At 40.1% G+C, this 11,139-nt stretch overlaps 1 long non-coding RNA gene across 2 annotated transcripts; it reads right to left on the reverse strand.

The window, feature by feature from the left end:
* Window positions 1-2,621: 2,621 nt before the first annotated feature.
* LOC142593415 (uncharacterized) lies at window positions 2,622-10,795 on the reverse strand. 2 transcript variants are annotated; one of them, XR_012831007.1, is made up of 4 exons: window positions 10,760-10,795; window positions 10,301-10,423; window positions 5,063-5,113; window positions 2,622-4,665 (listed from the first exon to the last, which is right to left on the reverse strand). It is a non-coding gene; the product is annotated as an uncharacterized LOC142593415 (long non-coding RNA). The 2 variants fall into 2 exon arrangements; XR_012831006.1 differs by lacking the exon at window positions 10,760-10,795 and having other exon boundaries at window positions 10,301-10,515.
* Window positions 10,796-11,139: the final 344 nt, after the last annotated feature.

An 11,139-nucleotide genomic window follows, 5' to 3' on the forward strand; every position in this document is an offset into this window, starting at 1 on the left:
CCATGAATGGAATTTTTGATGAGTATCATGAATTTGCTTGACAATTAATTTTTAATTGCTCTTGAGCATCTTCAGAGACTTTTTTCATAGGGCCTGTTCCTAACTCCAGGAGACAAGTAGTGGACCTGCACAATAGTCTCTCTCCTGCAGGAGAAACAGGAGTGGCTTCTCAAAGCAGTATGTACATTTTGATAGGGTGGTGCTGACAGTTTGTAATATGGGCTGAAGCAGGCATACAGGTACGCACAGCTAATACTTACTTAATGAAACTAATGCTGATTTCTTTGGCGGGAACCTCATACACCTTATAAACTGTATAAAAGATCCTTTTCTTTCCTTTAACCTATAACACGCAGCAGTGATCCTGACCAGAAGCGCATTGTGCATCAAGGAGCTTGTGACCCACACAGCAGTTAACCCGAGGAAGCCCACCAGGCCTGTGCTGCACACCCAGTTTGGCCTTCAGGCCTGTGCTGCGCGGCACATACCCCTTGGCCGCAGGATAAACCTGGCCAGCTCACTGCGACTGGCAGCTGCCGCTTGGTTCCAGTGATTCCACCACCTGCGTGTCCTTCCCTTTACCTAAAAGTGGAGCAAGGAGCTCCCATGTGAACGTCCTTTCTGCTTAGCAGTAGAAATGATGAATCGAGCTGTTTACTTGTAAGAAAAGCCAGGAATAGCTCAAATAACTTAAAGGGGGCAAAAGCCTTTCTAAGACAGGACCTGCACAGGACACTGCACGCTGATCGCAGGGAAGATAAACTACCGAAATTTTTGGAATGCAGAAAAGCATACTGTATCACTTTTACAGACAGAAGTACAAACAGTAGACAAAAGTAGTAGTTGTTTCTTTTTACATTTAATAGCACTTATTACTCTCTTCATTTAAAACTCTACTTAATTTTTGTTTCGGAAAACACCAAGCCTTACAGAAGCTAATGCAAACTGTTTTTAAAAAGGCTGTAAATACCTTGTTCACAGGTACATACATATATTTTCAGGTACATATTTTAATTTTAGTAAGATAACAACATGAGAATTGTAGGAATGAAGTACAAAGTGGAAACAGTACTGGAATCTAAGGTAAAACCCTGTATTCTGAAAACCAAAATTTTCAAAAAAATCAACTGACTATAGCATCTAAGACAACGGCATTGTACAAGTGCTTATTTAAAAACAACTATCCATCATTCTATAGGCATCGTTATTTCTTATGTAAATCACCTTAAAAATTATGATTTAAAAGCAGGATTTCTTAAAACCGTCATTCTGGGGAAAAACTGTTGCCTGCAGTAAGAATCGATAAAAACATTATGGCTTTCTATTGAGATCTATGGAAAGGTGGTCATTGTCTCAAAATGGAGCAGTATCAAGAGTGACTTGTTTCGAATTTACTGGTGCATGTTATCATTCATATGCTTCTGTTCAGGGCAAGGCTGTTTTGTGCTCCCAAAACGCTGTGGACACAGGGAATCTGAGCTACGGTACAATGTGAACACAACCTATGTTTTGCTTTAGGTGACGCCAGAAAGTAGGAAAGTAGCCACATCCATGACTTGCCACCTTTACACCATCTGGAAAGAGGTGATTTCAGTGAGAAGAGGGACAGCTCAATCCCACTAGTGTTAATATAATTAAAGAAATTTGTGTATGTCTTTGGAAAATGTAAATTAACTACCTTCCCTTTTGCTTCCACCTCCTTCCCTATAATTATTTATTCTACCTAAATTTCCCTCTTCAAAAACCTGGTATTTCTCTTACAATGTAAGCCTTTTTCAATGAGAAAGCCATCTGGATAAATTAGACTACAGGCTGCCGCCTTCTTTGCTCCCATTTCACCATTCCTGACATGCGGACTCTGATATGCTGTATCTATCAGCATATAGTTTATTCGGAAACCTTTCATTCTGATGTATTATTGTTTACTTCACCATAACAGTTTACTTAGCTACTCTGCCTAAGATACGAATCAGCCCTACAATCAGTATAACCTGCTTTTAAGCCTGGAATCAATTACTGGCTTGACTGTTAATTTTGTTAACTATGTTGCAGAACTCAAGAATTCTGAGAGTCTGTTAGCCCCCAGGCATTAGTACTGTAAACATCAGAGTATTCCACTCACCGATTTTATCAACATAATCCAGGTACCAAAAAAAGCACCTTGGAGAGTAATTTTTTTTTTTTTTTTAAATAAATGTTTAAATATAGTAAAGAAAAACATGTTGCACCTTCTATTTCTACAATTAATAATAATAAATATTTACATGTAGTCTACATAGTTAACTTTTAGCTTAGATTTATGGTGAGGAATTGGGGTATTAAAGCAGTCCCAGTGGGAGGATGAAATATTGCAGGAGTGATGAAACTTGACACAGCAAGCCATACATCAAATCTCCACAGTTGAGAGCCCCAGGACACAATCCAAGTACTTTGTAACAAGAAGGCTCTGCAACATGTCACAAAGAAAAACAACAACAGCAGCTTGTCAGGTTTTCAGCTCTTCAGTGAAGGACAGGCATGAACTGGGTGTGGGGTGGGGCTCTCAGGTGATCTACCAATACCAGCCCAGCAAAATGCAAACAGGAAACAGATCCAGGATGCCAACAAACCCCTGAAAAACACCAGGATAAGCTGTTCATGTAAACCTTCGTGATTTTTTTTTTTTTTATTAGAGGTAGAAATATGAAGATAGAGTATATTATGTGATTTAAAAAATACTCTCATATGCATGGGCTTATCACAGTCTTTCAGCTCTTGTGAAACCGCTTCTGGACAATCAGAAGTTGAGGGACACAAATCATCCCTAAAACGTAATGCTTAGAATGTAGTGTGACAAGGACAGAACACAAGACAGACAGAATCCATTTGGGATGGGCTACTTACAACAGAGCCAGCTGTGAGAAAGGGTGATGAGCCTAGACTCATATGGCTGAAACTTTGTACCGCTGCATGGAGAAATTATGTCCAATATATGTTGGAGGAAAAAACCAAAAATGTGGTTTATTCTGCTTTTTCAGGAATGGAAATGAAATTAAATGAGGTGTTCTTTTGTCTCTACATCGATCATTTGTGGACAACAGCCCAAGACCAGATACTCATTTATCTTGTTGTATAAATATGGTGAAGGAGAAAGATAGGTAGGAGAAAGACTGGAACACTAAATGTTCTTTATACAGTCATGCTGAAATGAAGAATTTGAGAGTGCTCACTTCTCTCCTGTATGATCCCGTGCTCTGTTGAAAAAACTACTGGTCTCTAAATTCAGTCCTGTCATCTGCTGCCTTTGGCAGAAGTGATATAAAGGTGTACATTTCCTGCACTATGCTTGTAGGAAAGGTTGAAAAGATGTGGCTGTGATATCCCAGCCTAAGTAATATACATATTTTATATATATTATATATATCCCAGGCATAAGTAATACTAAACATGTACAAGCCAAAGTAGAAAAGGGATATTCAATAGTCAGAATAAACTGTAACATTTATCTCGTCAGGTAAATTATTGCCAATTAGGCCATTTAATTAAATAAATGTTTTCTGCCACCTTGATTAAGTTTAAAGTAATCACGTTTTGTCCAGCTCACATTTTCTTCACATAACACTACATTTAGTAAAGAGTATTATTCATAGTCTTTGAAGAAAATTCAGGTACTGTCTGTTCTCATTTACAGGAAATAGTTGCCCAGTGCTCCAAAACCTCTGAAGGAAGGATGCTCATTAGATAAGGAAAAAGCAGATGTACATGCAAACTCTGTGGAACTCTATGAATGAGAAATATCTAAGACAAGGAGCAGTCACTCCTCTGATCCTAAAGAGTTCATCTAAGAAGAATAAGTAAATCCAAATTCTATAACTACATCAACTCCTTTTGAATTTTTAAAGGCTAGTAACTTTATCATTAATTATCTGGAACTCAGTGATTTATCTAGTACTAGCAGCACTAATGTACACTGGTTGTAGGCAAAGGTACTTGACAATCATGGTCAACAGTATTATACCCCAGTCCAGCCTAAAGTCCAGTACAGTAGTAACAAATACTTTTTTTTCCCCTCACCACCGTAAGTAGGCTGCAAAGTATTTTCTGATTGCTATATGCATTTCTTAAAATGTATTTTAATTGACTGAAATTCTGAATTTTATTCCACATTTATTACTGACTACCCAGAAAAGAAAGGGTTTTTTTCCAAGAGGCTAGATATCAAGATAAGCTTTTTTCCTTCCTTCTCCCTTGGTTTAAGATTTAGGTTTACAATACAGGCATACCTTTAATGCAAATATGATGTAATGACTGTAGGTTTTTTCCCCTTTTTGTATTGTATAAGAAAGAACAGCAATAATTATTAGAAATTAAAAGATAACTCTCCTATTTGGCAACATATATTCAAAACTAAATATAGCTCAATATAATTTATCTCAGAGGATGATCACACATAGATGCAAAACATCCAACTTGATAGCAAGGGACATATTACAGAATATATCTCTCTCTGAGGGAACATATTAGAAAATACTAGTGAATATATAAACAGATACGAAAATGAATTGTTCTTTAAATATCAGATTATAACACAGAACATATATCCCAATCATTATCTTTTACTTGTGCTATATATTCTTTTAAAAATAACCAGCTTGTACTTTTTCTTTAATGTGAATCCATGAACACCTGGAAAAAAAAAATTAGTATATGCAACATAACTGCTAGCCAGCAACTTTCAGCTGTAGGAAAACATTCTGACAAACTGAAAAAAATGCTGACTTACTTGCTTTTTGTACAATTTCTTAGTGAGCGATTCTATTTAAAAAAATCCTTTAATAAAAGTCCTTTTAGTACTTAGCTATTATTCTGCTTTTTGTTCATTATTCAGTTACAGTCCTGCACTAAGAGCTTTAAGTTCAAGAATAAACAACTGATTATTCAGAGCTCTATCTCTTTAAATTTAGTATTTCCCACTGTAAGTGCATTACTATTTGAATAATTACAACATATATTAATAGGAGCAAATATTCCACTGAATATTTAGCTATTTTATAAATCTGCTGATTATATGCAATTCTCCTACCGGGCAACAACAGCAGAAGGAAGGAGTCCAATCAGTCCAAGGATTCTCTTCCTAAAGAAAAGACAAATATGACTCATGTCATATCTGGAGCTAAATTACTTTTTTAAACTGAAGAAATTTAAAATAAAACCTTCCTGATCACATTTTTAAGTTTGTTGTCCTGCACATGTAGAAACATTCAGCTATCTTTTGAAATGCACAATATATCCTCATATATGGGAAAAGAAAAAATACAGTGACCATGAGAACAGGGAAATGAATGACTCCACTCACTGGCGTTTCCAGGATAGTCAACGTGTTTCCACAATTCCGAAGTATAATTGTCAGATTTACTGAATCCCACTCATTAATGGCAGTTGATATTAATATCCATATAAACATATCCATGTATATACAACCATGCCAATATTAAGTGTGACAACTGTGTAGCATGTTAGAAGGGGATACATTCAGTCCTGGTACAAGCAAAGGAACGAGTTAACTGGACACTTAAAATGATGTGATTGCAAACTGTTTTTCAGTTTGCTGTTTTTCCTTTCCCAACAAACAATCTAGAACTCCACAAGAAATACCCGCAATGCTATACAGTATGTATGATGAAGTTTGTCACCGTCCTGAGGCATCATGGCTGTCTAACGCTAGTCTGCAAGAAATGCAGCAGTGTTATTTCAACTCCTTAGAAACTTAACTCAGGCTAAGACAGATACCTCAGTGTGCTTAGAATTCACAGCCTAGAGTCCTCTCTTAACTGTAGGATCCAATTACCATTCTGTTAAAAAAATGGAGCAGGGCTTGCTGTGTTCTGTTAAATCACAGCCAGGATAACAGAAAGAAGTGAGAAAACAAACACCTCCCAGACAGCAACCTATTGCTGCTGTGTATCCCCATTAAACAAAAGATTCAAGTCAACATATGGCAGAAAAGTGATCCTACACAGCGAGAGACAGGACTGTTGAAAACAAAGACAACTCTGCTCCGTTCCTGTTAAAGTTGTGCCACTGTGAAGCAAAGAGTTCTGTAGTCTATAGGAACAGAAACAATGTGTGAGACTTATCCCAAGGAACGGGGCATTTAGCAGGGAGTGACATGTCCTCATCTCTAATTCATGCTCCCAGGACAATTTAAATTCATGCAGTCACTCTTTAAGATAGATTACTCGGAGGGAGAAGATGGGTTTGAACACTCTCAGACAGAACCAAACTGAATCTTCCAGCTCTGGTATCAGTAATCTAACAGGTTGTTAAATAAAAGGTTATTCACTCTCCCCATCCTTCATGTTAAAAGCAAGCAGCTACACCAAACTAAGCAGCTCTGAATATGAATGTGTGCTTGGTGCAGCCTGAGAATACTGACAAAACAGAGCCCTGGGACACTTAAGCTGAGGATTGTAAATGGCTGAACAAGAAATAGGTGCTTAACTGCTTTAGCTGCTGCACACTGAATGTGCCCAGAAGTAAAACCTTACACACTTTAGAGATATAAATTAAAGTCAAGAGCGAGCCTTCTGATTTTAGGCATCTCCTGGGTTAGGCAGCAGCTGTGTAAGATTTCTCAGGTCGCATTTTTGGACTTAGGCACCCGAATTCTCCCTAAATCCTGCTTTAGGTACTTAAGTCCTTTATTGGATCTAGCCAATAAACTCTCTCTCTCTTTACTCTACCTGGTTAAGTATTTTAGATCCTATTATGTTTTGCCTCCCTTTTTATTTTTAATGACATCCTTAGCCTTCCAACATGTAGTTAACTGTTTATCCTATGTGTAGTTGGTTTTTTTTATACTCACTAGTGCCTACATAATTACTAAGTGCAATTAAATAATTTACTAAGGGCCTTATTTCAGAAGTACCAAGAACCCACAGCTCCAATTTTCTCAAAGGGAATTGAGATCCCTCGGAAAACCCATACTGCAGTGCTGTACAGAAATGGCAGAGATACCGGTAGCAGTCTAGCCCTGTTCAGCTCACTTTAACTTTTGAGACCAAGCTGCAAACGCAGCTTTGTGGACTCTTGTATGTAAAAAAGTTTACTCAAAGCCAACTTCTGCCCAACACTGTGTTGTACAAAGGTTAGTGTTTGTTTTAGTGAGGATGCTGAGCATTTTTCCACTATCTCACTAAAGCCCCAGAAGTCTACTAAGCAACAAAGGACAAACTTAAACAAAACAAAGCCAAGTTGGTTCTGAGGATTCATTATTCCTTAGCCAAGGCTGAAGTGACTCAAACATCACTGGCTAAGGTCTTCAAAAGCTACACCATTCAAGAATTGCTTATTTTTTAATATGGTTTGAAATTTTGGGTTTTATTTGTTTTTTCCAGAAGAAAAGGTGATAATAGTTTCCCACTAGAACAATTAGTTCTCAGGAACATTATGTCTTTTTTTTTTTTTTAAAGAGTATCACTCATATTTGCCTAACCTAATCTTTCTTCAGCTCATTTTATTTTGCCTTTGCTACACATATCTTGGCAAAAAGTTACAGCAGCTGAATAGCTAGCTAGTTACCTTTAAAGAAACAGAGGGAAAACAGCCAGAAAGTCATTACCACATTTCTCTTAGAATATAACTACCTTCTTGGGGTTAACTGGTTAACTCCTTTTTTGTGGGATACATGCCAAGAGAGACTGTAAAAATGGGGCTCAGCTCCAGATTTCCAGTATGCAGGTATTAATGTTTAGGTCTACCGCCTGCCACTGCCTGTTCCCTTAGCCCGCATTGATTTTGCTTCATTTTGTTTATACTGCTGTCGATTTCTGAAGATTTTAAATCTGAGTAATTATGTATAATTTACCTAAAGTGGGGTTAAATACAACTTAAAACACTATTTTATCGTCATCTCATGTTTAATCGGGTTGTACACACTACTTGTATGAGGAATTGCTTATAGAAACATCCAATCAACAGCTTAAAAAGCATAAGCAAGGAATGTACTTCTACCTCACTGCAGGTACCTTTCTGAACAAGGACAACCAAGACTTACATAAGCAGCTGTAAAACACCGCTCTACGGCAGGAAGGGGAAGGACAATCCTTGGAGTCTTTCTTAGAATGGCCTATGTGAGCTCTGCAAATGGCATGGTTTTGTTTTAAGTATCATTTATCTGACCGTACAAGAGGAAAAAAAACTGCAATTGATTTCTGTGTGTGGCATTTTTAATGGAGTGGTGGTGGAGCAGTGTGTGTTATCTAATCTAGTAAAAAGTTGCACGCCTTTTTTTTTTTTCCTCTCTTGCATAACTATCACATCCTGATGGTAACACAGTGAAAGCTTAGATAACTGAGGTTATTTTCTTGTTTAGTTCAATATGCCAAAGGTGAAATAATGCACCAAAACCAAAGCTTAAAGATGTAAGAATGACCACACTGGGTAATACCAAGGTCCAACTAGGCCCAGTAGGGTGTTTCCAATGGTGATCAAAAATGAACATCTGGAGGCTAAGGATGAGGAAAAACATGCAGGCAGATGATTTCTTCCCAAATAATCTCCCAGATTCCAGAGATATCTCTCTCAGGGATTTCCTGACACAAAAGTGATTATTTTTATGCAATGGATTCTTTTCTATGAACTTCTTTATACTCTTCTTGAACCCAGACATAGTATGCCAGGCTCCAAAACTACTTGCCATCTAGAGGATTCCCTCTATTCTTGCAGCACACTGCTGCCATGTATTTAAGAACAAATTTGAAGTCTGTATCTTTAATCTAATGAACTGCTACTGCTTCAACATCTTTCTACAACCACACAGAACAAACTTAAGCAAAAATCAATTTTTATCTATCTGAACCTACACAATTTTTTTTTCCTTGATGATGGAAGTCCTGAGTTCCCAAAAGAAACTAAGAAAATAAGGGCAACTGTGAATACAGAGAACAGCACGGATCACAAACATTAGGAGACAGTAAGGGGTTACAGTGACAGTAAGTACTGCTAGCAGAAGGAGCAAGCTCTGAAGTACTAAAAAAAGATAGATTTCTAAAACTGGTGGAAGCAGTGTAAAATGGCAGGCTCCCTATCCCACCTATGCATCCATCCTACCTCAACTCCCTTCTTTCACTGTTTTTAATTGCTTTGAAGTGAAGGATGATGGGAAAAACCTCAACTCTTCTGCTCCAAGACCCCACAAGCATTTTGTTCCTGTACATTGGGAATTATGAAAAATAGCTGATAGCAGCTGACAATGCTGCTTGAATCATCAGTATGAATGCTAATTAGAAATGGCAATGGTGGAAAGAAACAGGTTTTCATTTCTACTTGTTTTTAATTGTTTCTGCAGAGAACCACCTTACTATTCTAAGTCCAGCTTTTAAGGAAGTTCCACAAACCCCTGAACTTTGTCCTGTTTTATTTTTCTTCTCCATTTCCATACGTAATCTAATCTGAAATGCAAAAAACTACTGTTCTCTTCGATGATGGCCCACAGTACTTCTTTCAGAGTTTTACTTCTGTCCAAATTCTCTGCTTATCTCCTTGATACTTTGTGAAGGGTCAGCTCACACTTGACAAGTCTAAAACAGAATCCATAACCCATTCAAACATTCATAATTCAAAGTATTTCACCTCATCCTGCCACCATTCAAGTTCATGCTGCTTGCACCTCTTACTTTGATCTTTCTTCAGACTGCCACTTCCTAACTTGTGACATTGTTTTAATGAATGACTCTAAGAGACTGTCTTTCCCATCTCTTCACATTTAAAAAATAGCCATGTTCTCCCCCATATTTCAATTACCATAACAGCTTTTTTCTTTGACCTTTAGGAACTTGAGAAACACTGTAATGGCAAAGGATGCAGTTTAGTGTGGATGAGTTCAGACAAAATATCTTGATGTAAATCCAGATGTGTCTGGTTATTTCCACTCACAGCATCTTTGCCTTCAGCCCTCTTAACAACCTTCAGTATCATCCAGCCTGTCATACGTGAAATACAGCTTAAGCCAAATATAGCTTTGTTCCTTTCATAAGGCTGTAAATTAATTTTTCTGATGCGTAAGTCTTGCCTGGAAGGTTTTAGAGGAACTGTTACATTTATCTGAGACTTCTGGATTTATGACAGCCTTCTAACTTTAAAAAAAAAAGGCACTGTAGCGACTATAAATGCGCCACGCTTATGCAACAGACTTTAAGCTTTCATTAGAGGCTGACAGACATCTGGAAACCCTAAACATTTCCCCATGAAAATGCACTGTGACTACGACTTAAGTTTAGGTAAAGCAGATCAGGTTCTTCCCCAAAAGCGCTCGACTTACTATTTTACACTCGTGGAAAACAAAGTTTGCGGCACCAACTGGCTGTTACGGCACAGCACATGCACAGCAGGTCCACACAACGAAAGCATCGGACCGCGTCCTACGGGCATGCTACACGAAGTGCTGGAAACATTCAAGGAAAGAGGGAGAAATACATAAACTCAACGGACGAAGAGCTTTTGCTTAGTCTTGTAACTTTTATCGTGTCCTCCGTTTAAAAAAAAGCTAACGCAGAAGGAAAACGGGCCAGCTCAAGCGGCCGGGGAGCAGCAGCAGCCGCGGGACGGCGGCCGCGCAGGGGCTGCCCGGCAGGCACCGCCGGGGAAGCCTGCAGGGCCGCGGCGGCTGCCGACCCCCGTCCCCCCGAGGCGCCCGGAGACCGCCAGAGACACACACACACACACACACACACCCGCCCCGGCTTCCTCCCCCCCGCCCGACCCTCGCGGCCGCCCTCACCACAGCAGCCGCTCCGCAGAGCCCCGCCGCGCCCAGGCGCCAGCCCCGAGCCCGCGGGCCTGTCCCGCTGCCCCGGCGAGCTGCCCTCCCCCCGGCCCCGCTGCGGCGCTCCCTCCCCGCCGCACCGCGCTCTCGCTCAGCCCCGGGGCGGGAGCGGCGGGGAGGGCTGCGCCCAGGGCTCCGCTCCGCGGCGGCGGGCGGGCTGCGAGGGGCCCGAGGGGCACGGCACGGCCCAGCACGGCCCTCCCCCGGCCGCGCCTTCCCGCGGGGGCTGGGCTGGGCTGGCCAGGCCCGGCCCGCCCCGGCCGCTCTCCCCCCCCGCGTGACTCACTCCCGGCCGCCGCCCCCCCTCGGGGCGCGCGCATGGAGCGCTGTTTTGT

Source organism: Pelecanus crispus, chromosome 4, assembly GCF_030463565.1.
Source record: "Pelecanus crispus isolate bPelCri1 chromosome 4, bPelCri1.pri, whole genome shotgun sequence".
Lineage (NCBI taxonomy): Eukaryota > Metazoa > Chordata > Aves > Pelecaniformes > Pelecanidae > Pelecanus > Pelecanus crispus.